Source organism: Myotis myotis, unplaced genomic scaffold, assembly GCF_014108235.1.
Source record: "Myotis myotis isolate mMyoMyo1 unplaced genomic scaffold, mMyoMyo1.p scaffold_m19_p_3, whole genome shotgun sequence".
NCBI lineage: Eukaryota > Metazoa > Chordata > Mammalia > Chiroptera > Vespertilionidae > Myotis > Myotis myotis.
The window spans coordinates 155,131,313-155,158,864 of NW_023416335.1; the positions used below are offsets into that span (position 1 = coordinate 155,131,313).

The window sequence follows — 27,552 nt, forward strand, 5'->3', positions numbered from 1 at the left end:
ATATTGGATATTGTGATATGAATTACCATCAAAGTTCTGCCAGAAGAAGCTTCCTTCATTGTATCAGTTATTTCACAAATATTTCTCACACAACTACATGGAAGGAGTTCAGTGTGCTAGATTAGGAGTATAATTATGGAACAAGATATAATCTATGACTTCACAGACTATAAAATTCTTTGAGAAACAACAACCAATCCAGGGCTGGGGTGGAGAGAAAGATTATAATACTGTTTTTATAAGAATATGGCCATGTGAAGACAGAGAAACACAGGAGAATGCATGGAATTATTTGAACCATCAAACACAAAAAAATGATTTGAATGATTATTCTCAGTTCTCCCAATGGTGTTGTACAGATATTAGGCAACTCAATGTATAGGAGATAAGTTAATCTAATCCATTCTAAGACTTATGGCCTGAAGGTATAATTTTCTCACCAAACTCTTGATGAGAAAAACTGGTCTTGGTTGATAACTATTGTATTAGGATGTATAAGTATAATTAAACCAGCCAGAAGAAATCAAAAATACATTTTGGTTATGTTTTGAATAATGAGCATGATTGAGCCAAGTGGGGAGTCGGGGAGAGACAATATATTTTGCAAAGGTTCCTGGTAAAGAGATGCTGAGCTACTTGGAGAACTAACAAATAAAGTTGATTCCCTCTTTCTGTTAGACAACCAATGATGCCCCTGAAAATATCACAGGAAAGTCTTATAGAGACTAAAGTCACTTGGAAAAACTGAGAAACAAAATGAAACTCATAGTTTCATCTTTATAAAATGTTTCTAATATTAAATTCAGTATTATGGGTAAGAAATATAATGTTTTTTCATTGTTGCCTATCCCCTACTAGGTTACATGAAATAGTTATTTACTATTTTTATGATTTCAACCTACAGTAAAAAAGAAAATATATTAATTAAATGTTAATATAAAATATGTTATTGCTAAAAAATTAAATATACTAAGGACTACCAATGGACAAAGAAGCCTATTTTCCCTGCCAACTAGTCTAGTCTCTAATTAACTCACCTTGCTGAGTTAGGTTTAATTTTGTTCAACATCATGAGATTCTTCTCATCATCAGAACTTATTCTGTCTATGTTGACAACATGGTCATTCTAGTATATTTCATATCTAGCCTCAAGTAACAACTGAATCTATTGGCCAATTACTGTCTGAAAGAACAGCTCACTGTTAATTATGCCAAAACTAACTCATAATTTTTAGTAGATATTTTACACCAGATATAAAATGCTAAAAATTCTATCCAATAGATTAGCTTCAGTCTAGGTGAAATATTATGTAGCAAAATCATCCTGACATGCATATTGTACTGCTCAAAATTCTAAATTTTATAACTGCCTTGTAAGTTATTTTATAATAGAAGTGATAGAAATGGAAACTTCCCGCCAACAAAATATCCCAAGTCATAATCAAATCTTTTATACTTTATAGCGCAGAATTCCATGGCTTTGTTAAAGCTTTGGTTCAAATAATTGACTAGATCTAAAACTGAATCTGAATTAAAATTCTTATACTATAAAGTACTCTTGCAGAACAATATTGGTACAGAGCTGGCACAGCCTTCCATCTAGGTAAGCATTCAATAATGCCACTTTTGCAACCCGCCCAATTAGAATACAAAGCAGATCTATCTTATTGCAACAGACAATACAGAACTGCCAGCCACTTCAGTTTTGATGATTTGCTATCCAACTTTAGTCAAAAGTCAGTGAGCAGATCAAGATAATTCTGTAAATTTGCATTTGGATATAACTGCTCTGGTGCAAGCACACAGTGATAAAAAATAAAATCTGTAAAGCAAAAAACCAAATTAAATAACTAACCAAAAAATAATAATAAAAGCAATAACAACAAACATCTCCATTGACCCAAATATGGTGAAACAATGAGTCTGCTGGAATCTGGAACAGGAAGCAGGCAAGGAGGCAGAAGTTCATGTTCTGCCTAATAGAAGAGACTAAGTTCCAATTTCTACTTTTTGTAGAGAATGTCTATTTCATCTGTCCCATTGTTATATCATGAAAGCAGATACTTGTTTATTAGACTTCACAAGTCCACAGATGGGGAGGAATTTTGCCCCTGGAAGGGCCAAACCCCAGTCTCATCCATACTAATTTAGCTAGAAGTTGATGCTGAAATGGTTAAGATTTTGGAGATGTTGGAATTGGGTGAACATATTTTTACGTGGGAAGGACCTGAGTTTGGGGTGGGTCAGAAGGAAGACTGTTATGGGTTGAATTGTGTCCCTCAAGATAAATATGTTTAAATCCTAACTCCAATACCTCTGGATGTGACCTTATTTGAAAATAGGTAATATAATAAGTCAAGGTAAGGTCATACTGAGTAGAGTGGACTCCTCAGCCGATATGACAGGTGTCTTTATAAGAAGATGGCCATGTGAAGACAGAAACATGGGGGAATTCCACATGGAGACAGAGGCATAGATTGGAGTGATGCTGCTACAGCCTGGGGCTACCAGAAGGTAGAAAAGGAAAGGAAGGATCCTCTCCCTAGAAGTTTCCAAGAAAGCCAGCTTAGCTGACACTTTGATTTCAAACTTCTAGCCTCTAGAACTAAGAGATAATACATTTCTGTTGTTTTAAGCCACCTCATTTGTGGTTCTTTGTTATGGCAGCCCCAGGAAGTGCTCTGTAATTTTTATAGTTTACAAGGTAGTTTTATATGAATTCACATGGTTCTCATATTAAACAAGTGAAGGAAAGACTACTATTACTGTTATAACCCCATTGATAGCCCACCTGACAGAGGCTCTTACAAGGGTGTGTGATTTACCTAGGATTTGCAAAGCAAGTTAACTGTAATGGTGGCATTTTGAGGTAAGTTTCCCAACACCTACTCTCTTTACAACATTGAAAACATAGACACCCTCTATCTCTCTCATTTTTAGATGGTGTGTGTGTGTGTGTATGTGTGTGTGTGTGTGTGTGTGTGTCTTTACTATCTTTGGGTAACTGCCAAAGGGTCTCGGTGAACTTTTTAACAATTCATGGAAAACATCAGATAATGGGCTAAATGAGCAGAGACAAACTTTTTGATGGTAACCTGATTTGCATATTCTCAATAAAAAAGTGAGAAGTAGATGAATATCCACTGGACACAGCCAATAGCTCCTACATATTAAATATGTACAAGCCAGATTCTGAATACAACTATCTAATAATCAGGACAAATTGAAGAGTCTACTTAAAAAAAGATAAGAAATCTATACATACTCAAAGAAAAAGTCTTAATTGTTAAAATTTCCAACTTAGTTTTTAATTATCTTAAGTCAAATACTTGTTTTATACTTAGATTGCTTCACACTTTAAATGAAGATGCTTCATATTTATCCATATATTTTTATTTCACTCATATTTTAAATTTTCTAAATTAGTGAAACTTTAGCCACCTGAACATTTAACTTACATATTATGAACCCGTCAGCATGGCTTATTATGTTAAGTGAAATAAGCAAATCAGAGAAAGACTTACAAAATAGAATCAGAGGCATGGGGAGACTGGATGAAAGAAGGTGAAGGGATTAGTCAAAGAACATATATGCATAATACATAGACACAGACAACAGTGTGGTGATGGCCAGAGGGAAGGGGTGACAGGGGTTGGGTGGATGTGAGCAAAGAGTGGTTGGGATGAGGACATTGTAACAATGTCAACAATAAAAGTAAAGTTAAAATAAAAGAACTGGCAGTACTCTTTTCTCTAATCTTGAGAACATAAATATACATAAGGAAATACATAAATAGACCCATGGACTGGATTATATAAATTATAATAAATTGATACACAAATTTTAGCAATGCCAAGGGTGACTCTGGAAAATATCATTCCACAACCATACCTTAAATACCAGTGCTATTTAGCTATACCTCCAAATAGAAACGTATTCAGGAATAAAATATGATTCCCCTTTCAAAAACAGCAGAATCATTGACCAATAAACCACTAACTCTATTATTGTCAACTGTTAAATATTTGTTCTTCAATGTGCCTACTAAGTCCACATTTCCATTGTATAATCATCAATCATTGCCTGACATTTCATTTCTGTTCAAGAGAAATATAAATGGAAAATTGCATATGTGGCACCATAATAATGTTTAGCTTTTGATGCTTGCTTGTCTTTATCACTTGAGTCTGAATACAACCAAAATAAGTTTTCTTGCCCTGGAATACTTGTTAAATAAAGATAACAATGTCCAAACACTTTAGAAAGAATAGAAGAAACTCTCTATATAAATCCATCTAATTTGTTGCTTCATTGGTTTAAGCAATGTACCTCTTTGTGCCGAGAATTCAGTTAAGAATATGATTAATCTGTAAAGGTACAGAGCAGATACTTTTATTATTAGAAACTAGCCTTAAAAACTGTAAAATTTAGTAAGCAATCTCTTTTAATTATACCTAAATTATACAGATGGCATCACCTGAATTACAACTAAATAATAACTTCATATTTTGCCATCATACAATCACAAATATTTTGGAAACTTATTGCCTAAGCCCCATAATTAAGCCTAATTTATTTTTACAATTTGTTCAGCAAACACATATTTATAAATCATTATGACTTTGAAGAAGAAAAATAAGATTACTTTTGATATTTACATATCAATAAAAGTGAAATTTTAGTGATTAAAGATTCAGTGTTGTTTTCAAAATTTCAATGTTCGGCAAACTTTAAAAATTTCCTCACTAATGAAGACTTGGAAGACTATATAATGTATTGTATTATTTTTAAGTAATTATGATTAATCATCTGTCAGCAAAGAAGTTTAAGGATGACAATGGTTTCATAAAAACATTTAAAAATTCTATTTTCCTAATACAAGTATAGGATCCTTCATTAGCTTCAATTTCATACAACTCAAGAGCAAAATCTTTTTCTATCAGCCAACATTATACTAGTAAACAGTTTTCCACTGTTCTTTCATTAAGCTCAGAACATGAAATCATTTTATCTTAAATGGATTGGGGAAAAAAACAACACATGTCTATAATCTACAGAATAGTTTAACATGTCACAATTTGTGTAATTTAAAAGTTACCTGAATAGAGACTGAACATGAGTTTGACACTTTTCTCGGGGCTCAGAGGCAACTGATCATTAACTTTTAGCCAGAGGCAACCTTGCACACAATCTCAAGAGACTCTGCTTTGCCCTCCCTCTGTCTTCTCTCAAATAGGGGAAAGGTAACTCTCTCTCTTCTTGAAGAACTTGTTTTGACATTCACAGTTAGTTCATACTTTTCACAGTTAAAGTTAACTTGGCTTAAATTATATCCTAGGTCAAAGAAAGTGACCGAGTCTGGCCATTGGAACTGTTCAATTTAATCTTTGGATTAACTGATGTAAATGATGCACAAAACACATTGTGAAAGTACTGTATACATAATGTTCCAGGGAATCTTCACCAAGTCTGAGACTAGATAACTCAGTAAAGTTATGAACAATAATAAAGAAGCCAAGGTCATGTGCTGAATCCCTTGAGAGCCCGTTAGTTTCATTTTGTTGCCTACATTATACTCATTGCTCCGCCAGTCATTCTGTAAATGCATGCCTTCTGTCACAAAAGTCCTCCCTAACAGTGATGGGTCAGTGTTGCCTTCTTTGTTTTTGAAGAAATTACAATAACCTTTGGAGAAATAAAGAGCTATTGTTTTGTTTGTTAGTTTCTAAATATATTTTTATTGATTTCAGAGAGGAAGGGAGAGGGGGAGAGAGAGCAACATCAAGGATGAGAAAGACTCATTGATTGGCTGCCTCCTGCACATCCCCCACTGAGGATTGAGCCCCCCAACCTGGGCATGTGCCCTGACCAGAATCCAACTGTGGACCTCCTGGTTCATAGGTCGATGCTCAACCACTGAGTCACACTGGCCAGGCAAGAGCAATTGTTTATTGGGTGTGTTTCATATTTTAGGTAGGTATTTTACCAAACAATTTACAACTATGATCATTTTCTAAACCATAGAAGATAAGCACATATATAAATCGGTATGAAAATAGTGAAGTTCAGAGTTTTGGTTACTTATATAGAGTCATATAGCTAATAAGCACTAGGTTCTGGATTCCATTTCGAGTTTGTCTGGATCCAACGTCCATTTTCCTCTCCATTGAACAGCAGTCCAACCTTTCCATGGTCAGTGGGTGCTGGGGATTTTGTTTTCCATATGAAAGATCCCTTTACTTGGACCTATGCACTAACAATAGCCTGTTGTAAAATGTATTTCCCACCGGTTTTAATAGGCTGCATTTCTAAATGTATATAACGGTTATAATAATAAAATAAACAATCTCTGGACATTTCCTATAATTTAACCAAATAAAGCAAGTACTTTTACAAAATAAGATCTGGTATTTTTCTGCCTCTTCCATTAAAAACATTAGTTCAAAAAATAAAATAAAAGCATCAGGAAATTTTGTGCAGTTCAAAATTAAGCACACACTAAGATTGTAATACACTGAACAAATTGTACTATGAATAGCACAATTATGTAGTACATCTGACAATAAGAAACAGGCATCTTTACTGAGAACTCTTCAAATACCTTTGTCCCTAACACAGCAAAGTACTTAATAGCTAGTAAGTATTCTATCCATTTATTTAGGGTAAAGTTACCTGAAGTAATAATATAGGTGATTAATCTATTAAATATAACTTCATTTTTGTACTCTACAGAGACCCCTCAAAGGACTTTCTTTTTCAAAAAAGGTGAAGGATGCCTGGCCGACATGGCTCAGTGGTTGAGCGTTGACCTATGAACCAGGGAGTAGCAGTTCGATTCCGGTTAGGGCACATGCCTGGGTTGCAGGCTCCATTCTCAGTGAGGGGCATGCAGGAGGTAACCCAACTGATCAATGATTCTCTCCCATAATTGATGTTTCTGTCTCCCTCTCCCTTTTCCTTCCTCTGAAATCAATAAAAATATATATTTTTTAAAAGGTGAAGGAATAAAATTTCAATAAGGTTGTTTGCTTTATCAACTACTTTTATATAACACAAATATGAACACTAAGACTCAATTTCATGCAAACAAATGATTAACTTTATGAAGTAAACATGTTATTAATAACAAGAATGCTAAATTTAAAAAGGCCTGATATATAATTAAATGTATTAGTATTATTATAAAAACTTCTAAAGTTAAAAAAGAATTGCAAAGATATATCTGTTTGATATATAACATTATACTATCAAGGAAGTAACTTGACAACATAAGATATATAAAAATTAGAATTTTTATATATATTTTGTTTTTCTTTTGTATGATTTTGCATAACTTACAATAATAAATCCTTAAAAAATTACTAAGTGATAGAAACTGGGGTCTGTTAACTTTATAGAGCCTGTTAGAAAAGTTTAAAGAGCTATAATTATATATTTGTGGGGTTTTTTACATGTAGAATTCATTTTTCTTCACATAAGTTACTTCTCCTGCTAAATTATTAACATCTTAAGTATTTATTTTTATCAAAGCTACCAAAAATTCAAAATTTCCTAATTTAGTGTTTGCTGAAGTAGAAAAAAGATAACAAGTATCACTAAGGGACTTTAATATGCAACTTTTACCACCTATGTAATCACAGTAAAACTTCAACAATTTTACTCATTTTGTTTACAAGACGTACATCTGAGTTCAACTAAAGAAAATCAGGCTATCTGAGCTAAATCACCGAGTTCTGCAGGGTGAGAGGTAAATGCAGACTGTGCTAGTTGCTACATAAACCTTTGAAAAAGGAAAAGGCAATGGCACCAGGAGCCCTGGGGAGAGAAGAGCTGAAGGTGACTAACCTTTGCCAAGGTTACAAACTCTCAAGAGTAATTCCAAAAGTACGCTAGAGTGAGCTTTGATTTTTTAATTCCAGTTTCCAAAATTCTTCAATAATGTAGGTACAGGACAGAGAGGAAATACAATCTCGGGGGGGGACCGTGATGAAGAGCGAGTGTGCTCTTGGAACAGGTTTTTAATTCTGAATTTCAAACAAGACAATATGTTCTTGGCGATGAATTTGTTTGTAGAATTATTCCCAAATTATATCCGGCATTTGCGCATTTCCCTTGTGAGATTTTGATGTTTTTTTGCATTATGACTAAGGAGTGAAAAGTGAGGTTCTGTGGAAAGCCCAGATTCTTCATCTGAATTAAAAGTGTAAGAAATTCCCCAGGGCAGAAAGCTCAGGCATATATTTTGGGTGAGGAAAGGCAGTAAACTAGTCAGAAGGCACAAAAATTAGATTCCTCACAAATACCATGAGAACCTTCTAATGGATTCCTTTACTCATCTGGATAAAAATTATCCCCATATTCTTTTTTCTGGAGAAAAAGTACCATAATTTTAACATTCATTTAGCAAAACTGACTGTGATCCTATTACGTTCTGAATTCTAGAATTAAAATGGAGCTAAAAGTCAGCACCTACAGGAGAAAAGTGTCCAAATTTATTCCCTGATTTAATTATCCTTCAGAATTATAATGTAAAAAGGAATTTTTAACTTGATAAGCATAAAAGGGGAAAAAGTCTTTAATTAAATTTGTCTCCATGGATTAATTTCTTTAAGACCACAGGGAAATATAATAGGAGCAAGGCGGTCCTAAACACAGAATATACACGCCTACTATCATTTCAATAGGTTCCCCCCTTTTTGCTGCTGACAGTGGCTCACTACTAATAGAACAGAATTATTAGAAGTGATTTCAGTACATAGAACATTTAAGACCCTTCTTTTCTTTAACTGTTATCCAGTCAATAGGAGATATTACTGTTACCATGGTAATTAGCTAGTTATTAATATTAATAATAAAATAGGAACAAAGGGAAGGCCAAACATTATAAGCGTGGCCATCTGGGCAGCTTCACCAGAAAGCTGCAAATTTATGCTCCCCAGGGAACCACTAGTCCATTCTTTGCAAATCACTAGGGAGAGGAAAGTGGGCACATATGTGCAGTAAAGTGCAATGAAGGAAAAATACATGCCTATCAGTCTAACCTGGAAACAAAGATCATTGGCTAAGAGTGCGGAACCCAATGCCTGCAAAAATTGGGGAATACATAATCTCCAGACAAAGGAATTTTCTCTCTCTTGTTCTCTAGCTTTGCTCATGGCAAGAGGCCCACTTTAACCAGCAATAGGTGAGGACACGGAGAACACCCCACCGATAACATGCCATGGTCATCTAATACAGGAAGCATGTTCATAAAGAAAGGGCTTTAAAAATATTCTCTAGATCAGAACCTGTGATTTCACTTAGCTCGCTGATGTCGCCCTCAGCATGCACTGTGGTCTCATGGCTTTCTATTAAATAAATGCACCAACATTTGGCCAGTGACTCAGCTCAAAAGTCTCAGAGTCAGCAACACTGTCTCTCCCTCTCGACCATTAAATCAAAGTTGTCAATTCTAGTAGATTCTACTTCCACATAGGTCGCTAGTTAGTTATTAACAAAGAGAGGGGAGCAAAACGGACTAAGCCTGATTAAGTCTAGAAGCCACAGTTTCAGAGACGCCCCAGGGACAGCCACATCCTCCACCAAAGAGACATTAATCCCCAAGCAGGCAGGGAAGACCAGCTTTCCAATCTCCCGGGGAGAACAACTGGCCCATTAGCCAGGATTACAAGGGTGGGGGGTTGGAGGGAAGGAATAAAGAGTCAGGGAGAAGTTCTAACATGTGCACGCACAGAAGAATCCAGATGAAGAGGCGAAACGATGAGGCATGCAAAGTAGAAGCCAAAAGAGGAGGAGTCTAGCCTGGGAAACTCTGGGGAAAAGATCAGATAGGATAAGGGCACGAAACCCTGGAAGATCCTGGAAAGTGATTGGATAGTTTGAAAGAAAGTTTACTCCTCTCCCAGCCTAAGTAACTATAAACAAAGGTTAACAAAGATGAGAGGCTTTGGCACTCTCTCCCTTTAGCAGCTGCTGGGGGCCCAAAGTACAGGGCAGATCACACGGGACAAGAACAGACTGTGCTGGACCCCTGGAGCCTCAGGTGCTGAGGTTTTGGTCCTGGGCCTCTTTCTGGGCTTGGTGTGGACAAGTGCAAGCCTACAGGCCCAGAAGCTGAACTTCTTCTGCAGCAAGAGGGCACTGAGCCACCTGCCTGTGGATGAGACCGTGGGTTCCTGGGAACAGTCTTTTGTTTTCACCCCAATAAATCTTGCCACTACACCTCAAGTCCTCCTGCATGTGTAGCCTGGGAATGCATTCCCTGCAATACTGTGGAAAAACCCTCTCTCCTCAGGCAACAAATCTATTTCCTTTTCCTTTTTCCTACAGGCACCACTTAATTTCCATCAATTTGGTAGCTTTCCAATTGTTATCCCAACCTCCAATCTCTCTACTTGCATAAAGCCTCAATATCTTTGACTAAATTGTACAGTTAATACAAGCTCAGACCATTATGCACTTCTAGTTAAAACAGGTCAATAACTCTTCACCTCCCCTTGCCAACACCCAAACACCACAAACATCGGTGTGTGCACTGCACACACACACACACACACACACACACACATACACACACCAAGGGATATGAAATAAAATAATATGATCAAGTGTATAGTTCTATCTATTGTTAAAGGCAATAATACTAACATAGGTGTTTTGATGTGCTTTGGCTTTTCACTGCCATTAGTAAGCTAAAAGCCATTATTTCTCCTGGTTTTAAAAACACTACAAAGGCATTAGACATTAAGAAAATTGAGTATACAGAGTTTAAGGCAACACTGCATCCACTGGCCCATTCGCATGTCACTCACCAGGTATGAGATTCTCCCACACTTCAAAATAACATTATATCTTTAGTAAAAGTAAATTAAAGCTTTAAAAATTTTAAATAAAATTTTATTTTAAATGAAAGCATAAAACTTTCAAATGCTGATACCATGTGCCGGGAGCCGGTCCATCCTTGCTGTTTCAAAGGACCTGGCATATATGGCATACTGTTCTTAATATGTTTGCTCACCTTCTTGGCACTATGTGTTTTAACCAAGGTCTCTGAGAAAGGTTGTTTCCCCAGGTAGGGATTTTCCCCTGAAGTTAGGGAGGGAATAAAACCTCTTAACTAAGTGCCAGGCGGGTAATTAATCACTTTAACTACGAACAATCATGCTTAAGCTACATAATCTTTACTCCCTGGAATGGAGATAAGAAACGCCCTAGCCTTTGTAATAGAGATTGATAGGATTGAATCAACTGGTATAAATACAGATGTAATAAGACAGCAAGACACAGAACTTAGAATACGGAACCAAGAGAGTCAGAACTTAGAACACAGAACTGAGAGACAGAACCTAGGCACAGAACCTACACAGAACATTCTCTGGAGACAGAAGAACTTCGCTGGAGAGAACATGGCAAAAGATCCTGGACAGAAACTGGCCTCAGAACCTAGAGACAGAACCTAGCGAGAGAACATGGCAAAAGATCCTGGACTGAACCTGACTACAGAAATTGGCAAGAGAACCTGACTAGAACCTGGTGACTGAACCTGGCTGGAGAACCTGGACAGAACCTGGCTGGAGAACCTGGAGAACCTAGCTGGAGAACCTAGCAAGAGAACATGGACACAGAACCTGGCTGGAGATCCAGACCAGAACTTTGCTGGAGAGCCAGACCAGAACTTGGCTAGAGATCCTGGCTAGAGATCCTGGCTAGGCTGCTGATCAACTGAACGCTGTCTCCGGGTCATTCCTTCTTCGCCGACTCCGTCCACACCTTTGGGGACCCCTGGACCTGCTGGGGTTGGACCCCGGCAGCCATGGACTATAAATAAGAAAAGTAGAATGGCTATTGTCAAAAAGACTAGAGATAACAAATGGTGGCGAAGATGTGACGAAAAGGGAACCCTGGTGCACTATTCATGGGAATGCAAATTGGTGCAGCCACTGTGGAACACAGTATGGAGAGTCTTCAAAAAATTAAAAACAGAACTACTGCGTGATCCAGCAGTCCCACTTCTGGGTATACGGATAACGATGAAATCACTATCTTAAAGAGATACCTGCACTCCTGTGTTCATCACAGCATTATTCACAATGGGCAAGATATGGAAACAACCTAAGTGTCCATAGATGGATAAATGGAAAAAGACATGTACATCTATAACAGAAGATAAAGACATATGTATGATATGTAAGTAATTCAGACATAAAAATAATAGGAATTCTGCCTTTTGAGACAGCATGGATAGACCTTGAGGATATTGTGCTGAGTGAAATGAGTCAGGCAGAAAAAGGCAAAAACTGTACTTATATATGAAATCTATAAACAGAGAGTAGAATGGTGGTGGCCAAAAGCTGAAGGGTGGGGAAAGAAATGGGATGTGCTAACTTCCAATTATACAATGAATAAGTGCCAGGGATGTGTGTGTGTGTGTGTGTGTGTGTGTGTGTGTGTGTATACAGCATGGTGACTACAGTTAACACTGAACTGTTTACTTCAAAGTTGCTAGGAGAGTAGAGCTTTGATGTTCTCACCATAACAATAAAATGGCAATTATGTAAGGTGACGGACATGATAATTGACTTTATCATGGTAAGCATTTTACAATATACACTTGTTTCAAGTCATCTCAGTGTACACCTTAAACTTACACAACGCCATATGTCAACTGTATCTCAACAAAGCTGGGGAAAATAAAGTAATCTAAGATCATATGGCAAAGGCAGTTTATAGGAGTCAGAGCCATGCCCTAGGACTTGATAAAATTCCTATGGTTCCATTTTTTTATTTCTCTCTGCTTTCCTCTGTAAACAGACTTCCTTGGCATCCACTTCAGCAGAAGACAGAGCCCATGGACCTGTTTTGCCTTCTCTGGCCTTTTATCAGGGTCCAGGCTCCTACTAGCCTTGATCCATGGAGAACAAGCTATGCCTACTATGCTGTAACATAACTCCTTGCTATCCTTCTTCACCCTATTCTGAAGGATTAAAAAGAAAGCATTTGGTCTAGTGTGAGAAAGCTTGTGTGCAAACCTGCACTCTTCTTACCTTGAACAAATTCCCTAACCCCTCTGAGTTTCGGGCGTCTCACCTTCGGACTTCATATTTCCTAATGGAGACACTTCTGTAAAATGACACTTCAGTCTGTTCCACATCTGATTGTTGACTTTGGAAGAAAAAAATCTAAGCAAGCTTAGTACTGACATTTCTTTTTCAAATGTGTCCTCTTACAAAGGAGGGTCTATACTACATGATAATTTTGCCAGGACTGATTCTATCCATCCAAAAGGAAAACCTAAGTTTTGGAGACAAGTTCAAATTAGAAACTCCATTAGTAGTTGAATCTATCCCCTCCCCCGCCCCCATGTTAATGAATCAATTTAACCAATATTTAGTGAGTAGCTAGCATACAAAAGTTATTATGTTATGAATAGGAGAGATGCCAGGATAAATAAGACAGGTTCTCTTTTCTCATACAGTCACTCTTCCATGATGAAAGGTAGATTCATGCACAGTTAACAAGCTAGAATTATTAAAGTAAAAAAGAGGTATAAAGTATTATTAGAGTTCTCATATACTGAAATACATTATATAATTTAACTCTACCTCAACCATTCACATATTCTATAGGTAAGAAACGAAATCATGACACCTATTCAAGGCATCTGCCATAACATCATAAAGCTGTTCAGCACTGTTAGAATTCCATGATCAGGGAAAGCTTCCCTGTATCTGAAACCAATATACTTATTAACCAGATTTTCCATGGACATATTAGCAAATGTGAGTGATTTGCTCATAGCAGGAAGTCTCAAGTCATTCTTTCTGGACCAAAACATGAATGGAGAAAACGAAATATAATTTTAAAATGTCCTAGGTTTACTACTCTGCCAAAAGTATATATATCTGACCCATTCAGACTTAAACAAAAAAGCCTAATCATTTGATAATCAGCATTGACATCTACCCACAAAATCCACAATCCATCCTATCTAATAAAAGACAAAAGGGTAATTAACCGTACCTCTGCTATGCTTCCCATTGGCTAATCAGGGTGATATGCAAATTAACTGCCAACAAAGATGGTGGCTGGCAGCCACACAGCTGAAGCAAACATAAGGCTTGCTTGCTCCAGTGATGGAGGAAGCCAAGGTTCCCTGCCTGCCGCCACCCGGCTCTGAGCCCGAAAGCAACAATGTTTCAATTATAGAAGCTAAACAAACCCCAGAAACCTCCTTTCAGCTGGCCGCAGCCTCAGAGCTGGGAGCGCCAGTGACGGCAACAATGTTTCAATTATAAAAGGTAAATAAATCTCAGAATAAAAAAAAAGAAAAAAGGAGAGGCTGGGTGCTTTAGTCACTGGCCAACCTGAAAACAGCCCTCAGCCCCTCACCCTGACTGGCCAGGCACCCCAGTGGGGACCCCCACCTTAAAGGGGGTGTGGCCAGCCTAAAACAGCCATCATCCACTCATCCAGGCTGGCCAGGCACCCCAGTGGGGACCCCCACCCTGAAGGGGGTATGACCAGCTGCAAACAGCCATCAGCCTCTCACCAGGCTGGCCAGGCACCCCAGCGCGACCCCCACCCTGATCCAGGACACCCTTCAGGGCAAACCAGCCAACCCCCACCCGTGCACCAGGCCTCTATCCAATATAGTAAAAGGGTAATATGCAAACTGACCCTAACAGCAGAAGGACTGGGAATGACTGGTCACTATGACACACACTGACCACCAGGGGGCAGACACTCAATGCAGGAGCTGCCCTCTGGTGGTCAGTGCGCTCCCACATAGGGGAGCTCTGCTCAGCCACAAGCCAGGCTGATGGCTGCCAGTACAGCGGTGGTGGTGGGAGCCTCTCCTGCCTCCTCAGCAGCACTAAGGATGTTCGACTGCAGCTTAGGCCTGCTCTCCGCTGGCAAGTGGACATCCCCCGAGGGCTGCTGGGCTGCCAGAGGGATGTCGATTTGCCAGCTTAGGCCCAATCCCCTGGGGAGCAGGCCTAAGCCAGCAGGTGGTCATCCCCTGAGGGGTCCCAGACTGCGAGAGGGCACAGGCCGGGCTGAGGGACCCTCCACCCCCGAGTGCACAAATTTTTGTGCACTGAGCCTCTAGTATAAAATAAATTACAAAGATCCCCACACAGTTAAGTCTGCCCTGAAGAAAGCCCTCTTAACTTTCTGTGATGTTTACTGGTATCTAGGCAAATGACATACTAATTAGTGAAGTATGGGAGGAATGGGATTATAAAATAGAAGTTGAAGGAATTGACTAAAGAGCAACACTAAGATGCCATATGCATTTGCGGAAAAACAAGTTTCATTTAATTAAAAGCACAGAATGCGATTATTTTTGTCTATTTTTTAACCACATATCAATAGGTCTGTGATTGAAGTTGATATTCAGGATATATAGTCTTCGTCCTCAACTCATAAGGAACAGGCAGGAACAAATCAGTTCCCTTAGTTAAACCCTGTATCCAAGGGAACCATATGATGTATTATGAGAAACCTCAACAATCAAACACTTAGAACAGACAAAAATTAACAAATCAAAGAGGCAAATAGCTCCGTGATTGACCTAATATCACCTTGGCATCAACCACTCTACTCTCAAATTTGCCAGGCTGTTTTAGTTTTCTATTGCTACTATAAATAACTACCACAAAGTGAGTGTCTTAAAACAACACAAATTTATTATTTTACAGTTCTGGAGGTCAAAAGTCTCACTGGGCTAACGCCAAGCTATCAGTGAAAGGCTTGGCAGAGAATTGGTTTTTCCTGCCTTTTCCAGCTTCTGAAAGTCACCCGCATTCCTTGGCTTGTGACTGCGTTCCTCCATTTTCAAACCATCAAGGTTAGGCTCAGTCCTTTTCATGCTCTCACTTCTCCTTCATTTGTCAAGTCCCTGGTGATTACGCTGGTCCCATACATGTAATCAAAGATAATTGCAAGGTCATTTCCTTAGATTCCACTCATAATTGTATTGCACTGGTTTAGAAATTTTAGGTGTTAGTACTTATTAAGGGTGCAATGTCATTTAAATGGCACTTGTAATGTTACCTGATTTGACCAGAGAACCTTAACACTGTAGTCTCAAATGAATGGAACTTGGACTCACAGTCAATCTGCTTACTGTGTAAGCTCCAAGACTGTAATAAGAAGACAATGTGCACAGAACTGTCTCATTTAGTAAATAGCACATGAAAACATGCTAATCCACATGCCAAGAACTTCCTTATAGTAATAATTAGAATTTAGAACCAATTTTAAAATAATATTTTTTTTTTAAATTACTGGTATTATTTATACAACCTAATTTTATATACTAGTAGTTAACATGTTTAAGGATATAACATCTTACTATAATTAACTTTATTTCTTTCTTTAGTGACTACCACTGAAATATACAATTCTGAGCTCATTTCATTTACAGAGATGACGATATATTGGTATTATTTGCTACAATCCACATTTGCCTGTGTAATCACATTCTTTACCCCATGCCTAAGAAACAACCTTCATAGTTTATCTAATGTGAGATAAAATGTTACTAATATTTGAGAATGATAAGATGAAAAGGTTTTTTTTTTCTTTCCTTTTTATCTTAACTATAAACTTATTTTAAAAATGTGAGTTTTTCCTGGCTGGCGTTTGAGCGTTTCCCTATGAACCAAGAGGTCATGGTTGGAATCCCAGTCAGGGCACATGTCCAGGTTGTGGGTTCAATCTCATGTGGGGGATGCGCAAAAGGCAGCCGATTGATGATTCTCTTTCATCATTGATGCTTTTGTCTCTCTCTCTCTCCCTTCCTCTCTGAAATCAATAAAATTATATGTTTTAAAAAATGTGAGTTTAGAAATTCCCTGATTTTACTCTAGAATATTAGAATATCAGAGTTAATTTTCATTTACAATCATTTTCATGCAATTTTAATTTACAGTACTTTGCTGCACAAAAATAGGGCAACAAAAGTTTTCTCATTTCCTTTCATGTGTACCTTTTCTTAAACAAAAACAAAAAAAGACCCTAAAAGGAATCTGTTTCTTGCCCAGCAGGTGTTGCTCAGTGGTTGAGCATCAACCTATGAACTAGGAGGTCACGGTTCAATTCCCTGTTAGGGCACATGCCTGGGTTGCCAACTTGATCCCCAGTAGGGGGCGTGCAGGAGGCAGACAATCCACAATTCTCTCTCAGCATTGATGTTTCTATCTCTCTCTCCCTCTCCTTTCCTCTCTCTCTGAAATCGATAAAAACATATTTTTTTAAAAAAGCTTGTGTTTGGTTGGGCTGGTTCAGGGGAGGGCGAAGGGTGCGAGTGGCCTGGAGACTTCGGCCCCTGTGGGGGCTCATGGGGCGGGAGGCCATGGCCTGCCTGGGAATGGGGGGTTTCGGGGAGTAAGGCAAGGGGATGGATAAACCAACCATCATATCAGGATGTCTCTTTCTTGCTGCTGATATTTTCACCATCACCAGCATCACCAACCCCAACTGGATCAACACCGGGGAGGCTGAGGGAGCACTCACTGTGGGCCTTGGTGCGACAGTGTCAAACAATCCATGAACTACCAGTGATGGTGAACCTTTTGAGCTCGGCGTGTCAGCATTTTGAAAAACCCTAACTTAACTCTGGTGCTGTGTCACATATAGAAATTTTTTGATATTTGCAACCATAGTAAAACAAAGACATTTTTGATATTTATTTTATATATTTAAGTGCCATTTAACAAAGAAAAATCAACCAAAAAAATGAGTTCGCGTGTCACCTCTGACACGTGTGTCATAGGTTCGCCATCACTGAACTAGACCATACATGCATCCCACCTCAGCTTCCCCAGAAGTGGGTCACTGCACTGTTTTTTATCACCACACTGTTTGCTGGTGGCTTCCCACTGGCGAAGAGAAGCTACAGAATATGCTCAATGGATAGCATTTACTGGAATGATCCTTTTCTGTATGGCTGCCCTAATATTTCCAATAGAATTTTACATCAATGAAGTCGGAGATCAACCTTATAAATTACCCAACAACACAGCAGTTGGGTCATCATATTGTAGACAAAAGGGGCCACATGCTAACCTGACAAGCTCAGGGAAGGCCTGCATGGAGGTCTTGCAAACTCAGAGACCTAAAGTAACTACAAAGGATGTTCTGAAATTAAACTTTATCTAAAAGCAGTTATGGTGGGTAGTTACATCCTAGGCTAGTATCTTCACCAACAAGGTCAAACTTTACCTTAACTGAGCCTATCTGTCTTTTTGCATCTGTGATAACATACCCTTGAAATGTCTAGGTAACTTGTAACCACCCTTTTTCCGGAACCCTTGGGGCACAACCGAATGTGCCTGGGTGCCAGGACAGATACCACAAATCCCTTCATTATCATGTTAATTGTTCCTGCACCCACCTAAGTATGTGTCTATCATTTTACTTTATATCCAATCCCAGAGGTTTCCCCGCTTTGCTTTCTCCTGCCTCTCTAGTCTATCACCAATGGATTTCATGTAACCCATCTATGTCCCTCCTTTGATTGCAATACATAAATATAGATGTAACTCGCCATTCTCCAGAGCACTGACCTAATCCGTTGAGATATTGCTTCCTGGCAATTGTCGACAATTTGGCTCAAATAAACTAACAAAAATTCTTTACAGGTTTGAATTTTTTTTTTTTTACGTTAACAATATGTACTTTTTGTCTTACCAATTTTCTTTACAACAGTAGGACTTCTGTTTGCTGGCAGAATTTGTTTACCAGGCTGATGAATGTCTAAATTGCTTGACATTATTTTTATTTTATCTAATTTTTTTTTTTAGTTTTGGAGGGTAGGGAGGACAAAGGCCAGGCATCTCAGCAGTCCTCGCTCTGAAAGATGCTTAGATGAAACTGATGCTGAAACAAAACAAAAAAAGCTTTGATTTATTCTCACTGTGCACTTTGGATTTTTTTTTTTTTAAGAAAGCCTTTTCCATAACCAGATGCAGACAATACTGACTAACCACCTGAGCATAATTTCGGGCAGTCAGGTCTGCACTGTGGTAGTCGCCTAGTGAGGGAGAATGCTTTCTACTGAAAAGCATGTGACCCTTTGTGACTCTGTTGTTCCATTTTTAACATCTAATGATTCACTTGAGGGGGAAAAAAATCTAGATATTTATGAATTATTGTAGACCAGAGGGATGTAAGAGAAGTTCCTGTGGGGCTGGCCTCACCTCCTAAGAAATTAGTGTTTACACTTCCTTGTAGTAATTTGGGCCTGTGGCACCAGAGGGGATTGCCATTGCATTACTGCACCAAGAAGCCAATAGATCAAAACTTGTTTGCTAAAATGTACGTAAAAATTCTGAAATTCCCTTTTCTCTATGTACAAAAAATAAAAATAAAAAAAATTCAAACACCAAGAAACATGTTACTGGGGGTGGGTGGGGGAAATGTTCCTTATACTAGTATTCATATATATATACATACATACACACACACACTAGAGGCCCAGTACATGAAATTCATGCACTGGAGGGTGGGGGTTCCCTCAGTCCGGGAGCCTTCAGTGGATGTCCTACTGATGGCCACAGTCTGGCAGCAGAGGCTCGGAGCAGGCATCGTGTGTGTGTGTGTGTGTGTGTGTGTGTGTGTGTGTGTCCCCACTGGGGGTCTGCCCCCAGCCACACTGGATGCTCAGAACAAGCACTGTGTGTGTGTGTGTGTGTGTGTGTGTGTGTGTGTGTTTGTGTCTGCTGGGGGCCTGCCCTCAGCCACACCATGGATGCTTGGAGCAGGAGCCCCTCTGTGTTGATCTCTCAGGTTGATCTCTCCACTGCATGTTGTACTCTCTCTTGAGCCATAGCAAGGATGAGGGTGCTGCTTGCAAGCCGGGCTTTCCTGCTCCAGGATCGCCATGGTGACGGGGGAACAGGCCCAGCAGGGGGCTGCCCACAGGCTGGGCTTTCCCACTTCCAGGTATCCATGGCAACTGGGGAGCAGGCCCAGCTTGGAGCTGTCTGCAGGCCGGGCTTGCTCTCCTGCTCCTGGATCCCCATGGTGACCGAGGAGCAGGCCCAGCTGGGGGCTGCCTGCAAGCTGGGCTTTCCTGCTCCTGGATCAGGCCCAGCTTGGGGCTGCCCTCAGGCCGGGCTTTCCTGCTCCCTGATCAGGCGCAGCTTGGGGCTGCCTACAGACCACACTTTTCTACTTACTGATGGCCGGATCACCACAGCGACCCAGGGCCTAGCAGCACTTTCCTGCTCTCCAATAGTTATAGGGTCCTAGCTGGGGGCGGAGCTTAGTACAGGGGTCCCGGCTGGGGGCTCCGGTGGCACATAGGGGTCCCAGCTGGGGGCGGGGCTTATGCCCCGCTGCCCAGGGCTGCACATGGGGCCCAGATGGCAGCTCGCGCTGTCCCACCCTGCCTGTAGTATAGGATAGAGGCCTGGTGCACGGGTGGGGACCAGCTGGTTTGCCCTGAAGGGTGTCCCGGATCAGGGTGGGGGTCCCGCTTGGGTGCCTGGCCAGCCTGAATGATGGAATGATGGATGTTTTTACACTGCCTGCACCCCCTTTAGGGTTGGGGTCCACACTGGGGTGCCTGGCCAGTCTGGATGAGGGGCTGAGGGCCATTTTCAGGCTGGCGGGTGACTGAATCTCTCAGCCTCTCCTTTTTTTCTTTTTTTTTTTTATTCTGGGATTTATTTACTTTCTATGGCTGTCACTGGAGCTGAGAGGCAGCTTTAGCTCTGAGGCCAGCTCTAGCTTGAGGCCTCGGCTGCTGAAAGCAGATATCTGGGCTTTGTTTAGCTTCTATAATTGAAACTATGTTGCCATCACTGCCACTCTAAGCTCTGAGCCCACTGCCTGAAAGCAGGTACCTGGAGCTTGTTTAGCTTCTATAATTGCAACTTTGTTGCATCCGGAGTTCAGAGCTGGGCTGCCCAGGCCGGGAACCTTGGCTTCCTCCATTACTGGAGCAAGCAAGCCTCCTGTCCGCTTCAGCTGCCTGGCTGCTGGCCACAATCTTGGTTGGCAGTTAATTTGCATATCCTGATGATTAGCCAATGGGAAGCGTTCGGGGGTATGGTCAATTTGCATGTTTTTCTTTTATTAGCTAGGAGATATATATATATATATATATATATATATATATACTAGAGACCCGGTGCACAAAAATGTGTGCACTGGCGGGGGGGGTGGGGGTGTCCCTCAGCCCCACTTGTGCCCTCTCACAGTCTGGAACCCCTCAGGAGATAATGACCTGCTGACTTAGGCCCGCTCCTGGGTGGCAGAGGGCAGGCCCAATCCCTAGGTGCAGCCCCTGGCCGGGCTCAGAGCAGGGCCGATTGGGGAGTTGGGGCGCCACCCCCTGTCATGCACAGCGCAGGGCAGATCGGGAGGTTGCGATGCCACCCCCAGTCATGCTCAGGGTAGGGCCGATTGGGGGGTTGGGGCACCGCCCTCTGTCACACTCAAGGCAGGTCGATGTGGAGGTTGCAGCGCTACATCCCTGTCACGCACAGAGCAGGGCCGATGAGGGTGTTGGGGCACTGCCCCTTGTCACGCACAGAGCAGGGCCCATCAGGGGGGGTTGAGGAGCTCCCCCCTGTCACGCACATAGTAGGGCCGATAGGGGAGTTGGGGCACTGCCCCCTGTCACACACAGAGCAGGGCGGATCAGGGTTTGGGGCACTCCCCCCTGTCACACTCAGGGCAGGGCCGATGGGGAGATTGCGGCTCTACCCCGTCACAAACAGAGCAGGGCCCATGGGGGGTTGGGGCCCGCACCCTGTCACACACAGAGCAGGCTGATCAGGGGGTTGGGGAGCTCCCCCTTATCAGGCACAGAGCAGGGCCGATCAGGGGGTTAGGGTGCCTTCCCCTGTCACGAACAGAGCAGGGCAGATGGGGGGGTGTGGTCCCGCCCTCTGTCACACACAGAGCCACAGGGTGATCAGGGGGTTTGGGCGCTGCCCCCTGTCACGCTGCTCCAGGGGCCAGAAGGCCTCGCAGCTCCGCTGATCCCAGTGCTGGAAGGCCTTGCGGCTCCGCTTGACACCGGGGCAGTGAGGCCTCGCTGCTCAGCTGATCCCGGTGCTGGGAGGCATATTACCCTTTTACTATATAGGATAGAGGCCTGGTGCATGGGAGGGGGCCGGCTGGTTTGCCCTGAAGGGTGTCCTGGATCAGGGTGGGGGTCCCCACTGGGGTGCCTGGCCAGCCTGGATGAGGGGATGATGGCTGTTTGCAGCTGGCCACACCCCCTTCAGGGTGGGGGTCCCCATTGGGGTGCCTGGCCAGTCTGGGTGAGGGGCTGAGGGCTGTTTTCAGGCTGGTGGGCGACTGAAGCTCCCATCCTCTCCTTTTTTTCTTTTTTTTATTCTGGGATTTATTTACCTTCTATGGCTGTCACTGGAACTGAGGGCCGGCTTTAGCTCTAAGGCTCGACTCCAGCTCTCAGACCTCGGCTGCTGATCTGGGCTTGTTTGGATTCTATAATTGAAACACTGTTTCAGGTCCTGCTCCAAGGCCGGCTGGCTGAAAGCAGGTTTCTGGGGATTGTTTAGCTTCTATAATTGCAACATTGTTTCTTAGAGTGCAAGCTCAGAGGCCAGCAGTGGCAGGTGGGGAACGTTGGATTCCTCCATCACTGGAGCAAGAAAGCCTCCTGTTCGCTTCAGCTGCCTGGCTGCCGGCCGCCATCTTGGTTGGCAGTTAATTTGCATATCCTGCTGATTAGCCAATGGGAAGGGTAGCAAAGTTATGGTTAATTACCATGTTTCTCTTTTATTATATAGGATGATATATATTTTGCTGGGAAAAAAGCATGTATTTGTGAACTGATATGTAAAAAATAAGGACTAACTTTACAGTTACATAATCATATCTACTAAATAACTATTTTAATGAAAGGTAGTTAAAAAGAAATAAAATGTTTTTTATTTTTATTTTGGCACGGCTTTTTAACTTCTGAGTGATCTTCACCTTCTGCAAAAGTTAGTATATATGACCCTTTTGAATACATTTCTAAATCATATATATGTTTTACAAAGACTTTTAATTATTGAAAAAACAACAACTTGCTTTATAATTCCCTTAATATAAACCCAATACTAAAAGCTTTGGTTATATATCTAGAAAAGTCCAAAAGCTAAGAGAAATTCCATTATGGAAAATCAATACAAAGAGGAAGCAAAAATACAGGCATCTCCCAGCCTGCAGAAAGCTGAGTTAATGTCCAATATTTTATCTAATTACCAGGTATAAAAATATCATATTTTAATTTTGTAATTTAAATGGCCATACTTTTTACAAAGAACCAGCAGCTATTTCAATATTGTTTTTTTAATATTCTGTGGTATATAAAGTTCTATATCTGGGACATAGTCATCTCATAATTACTAACTTGGGAACTTTAGTTGCAACTAAAATGCAAAAGTCAGGGTTCGTGATCTTTTCTAACATGAACAAGTCTAAATTAAGAAATAAATAAAACATGTTTTTACAAAGGTGTTTATTAAAGGAGCTAAATATGTATGATGTAGAGGAAGAAATATACAGGGTAAGTTACAGTTGTAACATTCTTTTGAGTTAATAAAGCTATTATAATAATCATAACCTGCATGTCTTTTTTCATATGAATGACTGTAAACTTACTTTTGCCCACCCCTCTATTATTCATGTTTACACATGGTTGATTATTACCTATAGACTAATAAAAATAAAAATTTATATAACAGCTAAGTAGGTAATTTTAATGACATATTTGACAAAGTAGAAAAAAAAAATCTTCCTAAGTTAAGGAACTGTTTTTAGAGACCAAAGTAAAGTTAAAAGGAATACTTAACACTATGTAAATCCACACTCAAATTTTCAAGAGAAAACAGCAGATAATCCTACTCTCTTAGGAGAAAAAAATATTTTAACTTAACAGCATCATCCAACCATGTTTTTAAATATTTAGTGTTCATTAGGGCTTAAAAGTTTCTTGAATGAAATATTCATTAACACCTAATTCATAATTCCATAGTTTATGATAGCAGTTAGCATTAGCAATTAAGTCAAAAAAATAATGGAGAACCCATCTGGTATTTTCCTTTAAATCTCCTTCTTTTCTTTCCCAACAAACACAGAAGACATGTTTGTTTTGGAAACAAATAGCAAACACTACAAGGGAACTTAAAGTGAATTATAAATAATCAAGGCAAACATGTAAAATCACATCAGCTGATCAGCGGCTGACCGACCCAAGGTTGAAGCATGTGAGAGCATTATGGCAAGCAGAAGAATTTCTTTTGCTGTTAAATAACAGGGTAGAGCACCACACCAGCTCACACTCTTAGATATCCAAAAGCAAATTCATTGTTTTAAGTTTACACAACCACCAAAGGTGATCTTTGAAAGTCACAGGAGACACAGTCTCTAAAGCTATTTACAACTACCGTATATAGCCATTTTCATGACCAACTTGAAGGAATTCTACTGCACTCCTTAATAAGTACTATAACCTAAAATTTCTAAACAAGTGCAATAAAATTATGAGTCGAATATAAGGAAACGACTTACACCATCTTAAAATGAAAATAAATTGAAAAAACACTAAGTCAAATAGTTTCGATTGCAGAACTTTAGCAAAAATATTGAATGCACTAATTTTACTTACATATCTTTGTTATGGAAATATAAATTGTCTGCCCTTCTAAATGAGGGAGTCTCAATGAGAGAAAATCAATTGGTGTTAAAAACAAATACAATTTCCTTAGCACCACATTGAAAATTAACCATGAAGAGCGACAAAACCAAAACACATTTTGAAAGCATATCTTAGTGAGCTTGTCTTGGTGATGTGCCACCATACCTAGTTTATCTAGCTCTATGATGCAGGTAGGGGTAGCTGTGAGGGGGACTCATATGGGAAAATGAGAATGAGAATGGAGCCAAAAGGTAGCAGCTTCTGTTAGCTACCATCTCCCCTGCAGCCAAATTGACATTTATGTTTTATTCGATGAAGCAAATTGTACACCGGAGCCTTTAGCAATACTATTTTTACATATGATTCGAGTGGATAAATAGGGTGTGGTGCTCTTAAGAATGTGCCTTGAAGATCTCTGACTAGAGGAAGTGTAATTGACCAAGCGCCCAAGCTGCTGAGCTCGGAAGCCCATTGCTGGATTTACAGAGTCCATGCTTCCCAGAGGGTGCACCCAGGCTACATCTAAGCAAACAGGGACACTAAAGCAGGAGATTCCTAAGATAGATGGAACTCCTCTGAGACTGATTTTGATGGAATTCCTGCATAGCCTTGCCTGGCATGTCCTGGATAGTCATTAGTTATCTTTGGGAAAAGAAACTATTGTTATTATCGAGTTGTCAAAGGCCAGGTTGTTGTATAAACATCACAAATTGAACTCAGTGGGAAAGTTAGTGTTTAGATTGTTTTCAGCTTCCTAATGTAGTTTCATGCGGCAAATGGGTTAGAAAACTACGCAGAGAGAGATTTTTGTTCCATGTAAATAGAACCTCTGATAGAGATATCTACAGCTTAAATAGCCTGCTCCAATCCTCCCAGTTACCCTTGGTAATACTAGCATCTCCATTTTACAGAACAGGAAACTCTTAGCTTGGAGAAACCACGTTCTCAGGGTTACAGAATTTTGAGGGCAGGAGACAATATTTCAACCTCGATTTTGCGGACCCTTTCCACAATGACCATTCAGTTAGAAGACATCTTGCTCGTGAAAAGACCCTGAATGCATGCATTAGCAACTAATGGGTGCTTGGACTATCTGATGTATTAAAACACTTCTATTGCTAAACTTTGATGACTTTTATAAGGAATTTTACTTGCAGCTCTAGCTGGTTTGGCTCAGTGGATAGAGTGTCCATCTGCGGACTGAAGGGTCCTGAGTTCGATTCTGGTCAAGGGCACATGCCTGGGTTGTGGGCTTGATCCCCTCCTGCAAGGGGCTTGCAGGAGGCAGCCGATCAACGATTCTCTCTTATCATTGATGTTTCTATCTCTATCCCTTTCCCTTCCTCTCTAAAATCAATAAAAATATATTTTTTTTAAAAAGCACTTGCAAAATATTGTATTTTCATATAAGTCCCTTTATTTATTTATTTTTTTTCATATAAGCCACCATTCCTTTTCAGATATTGTGGGACAGGTAAATCTACAGACCCAATTTAAATTTCTTAATTTGTGTTACAGTAGTAATCAAAGTGCTCAGGTAAGATTTTGTTGCTTTTAAATAACATTAGCAGGAATCTGTCCTAGTGATCAGAAGATGATGATATATAAATCCTGAATACTAAATATTAAATCATTACAGTGCAATGCTTTGAATAAGAGAAACATTAGGAAAAGATGTCTGTCAATATGTACTAATGTCAAGTTTAGAATTTTTTAAAGAAAATATTTTCAAGCAAGGACACAAAACCAGAGGTATAAATCTCATTAATTTTATGCACATCTTACATTGAATGACCAAGTATGTGTATCAACCCAATACCTACAGAGCTTTGGACAGTGCCAGCCCCACTTAGCTCAAACATTAATGTGGCTGAGTCAGGTCATGTCATTATTTGGAATCAAAACAGCAAAACACCTATAAATCAAAGCTCCATTTAAAATCTGAAGCCAACTAATTCCACTGATGCCTCTTGATTCTATTGCTGTCAAGCCCTAAATAAACTGTTTCCTCTAATCACCAGTCTTTCTCAATATCATCCTCATAGTATGTGGGTTTTTTCCCCATTCAGATCATATTTTCCACCCTTCCACATCACTGCTGATGTCCTTCCTAACATTTTCCATTGTATCCTTTGGAGCCACCCCCTCCCTGCCTTTTCTTTTTTTTTTTAAATAAACAACTTCCTTATTCCTAACCTGAAAATTATTTTGTCTCTGCATTCTTTCTTCTTTGAGGATCTGACTTAAATAAAATCCTCTTGAATGAATGCAAATTCCATACCTTCGTGGCCAGAACAGAGGCTCAGCATAGTCCATTTCCGATCTGTGGCTTTTGTGTTATTACTACTTCAACTCATCAGGGCGTGGGGGAATATTTTCTTAAGTTCATTTCACCAAGCTATCTCACCTGAATACTGAGACTCATCAGCTTTCAGGTCTTTTCTTCAAAATACATTTCTCTTCACTCTAAAGTCCAACCATAATCAACATTTATAATCAATACCCATGCATTACAATGAATAAGCTTGCCAGAGAATCCATGATCTCCAATCCACTCTCGTTTCAGTAACTCCCATTTCTTGAACCTTACGACTATTCTGAAAGGTGCCATCATTGAACTCTTAAACATTGATATTCTATTTCCCAATTAGTTTTCTATCTTTTTTGCAACCTTAAAACTATTATTCTATCAATCCTATTCTGAAATTTCCTTGAAACCTTTCAGTTCCTTGACACATCTTCTGCCAAACTTTTAGCCCTTTTCTAACCTGTTTTTCCCTGCTCAGCTGCAACATTGGATCCTTATTCAAATTCCAGTTCTTCCACGTACTTCTTGGTAAAATACCTTGAAAAAATTACTTAACTGGATCCTCAATTTTTTT

At 40.0% G+C, this 27,552-nt stretch overlaps 1 protein-coding gene across 11 annotated transcripts in view; it reads right to left on the reverse strand.

Moving 5' to 3' along the window:
- Positions 1-27,552, reverse strand: part of SLC16A7 (solute carrier family 16 member 7) — a 164,787-nt gene that overhangs the window by 86,428 nt on the left and 50,807 nt on the right. For 2 of the 11 annotated variants that reach the window (XM_036299183.1, XM_036299181.1), the window contains one exon: positions 18,697-18,885. The exons of 5 other annotated variants lie outside the window; for them this stretch is intronic. The gene's annotated coding sequence lies outside the window, so the exon portion shown is untranslated. Of the gene's footprint in view, positions 1-18,696; positions 18,886-22,374; positions 22,500-26,951; positions 27,137-27,552 lie in introns of those variants that run through there. 4 more of the 11 variants (XM_036299180.1, XM_036299186.1, XM_036299187.1 and 1 more) reach the window with 4 other exon arrangements.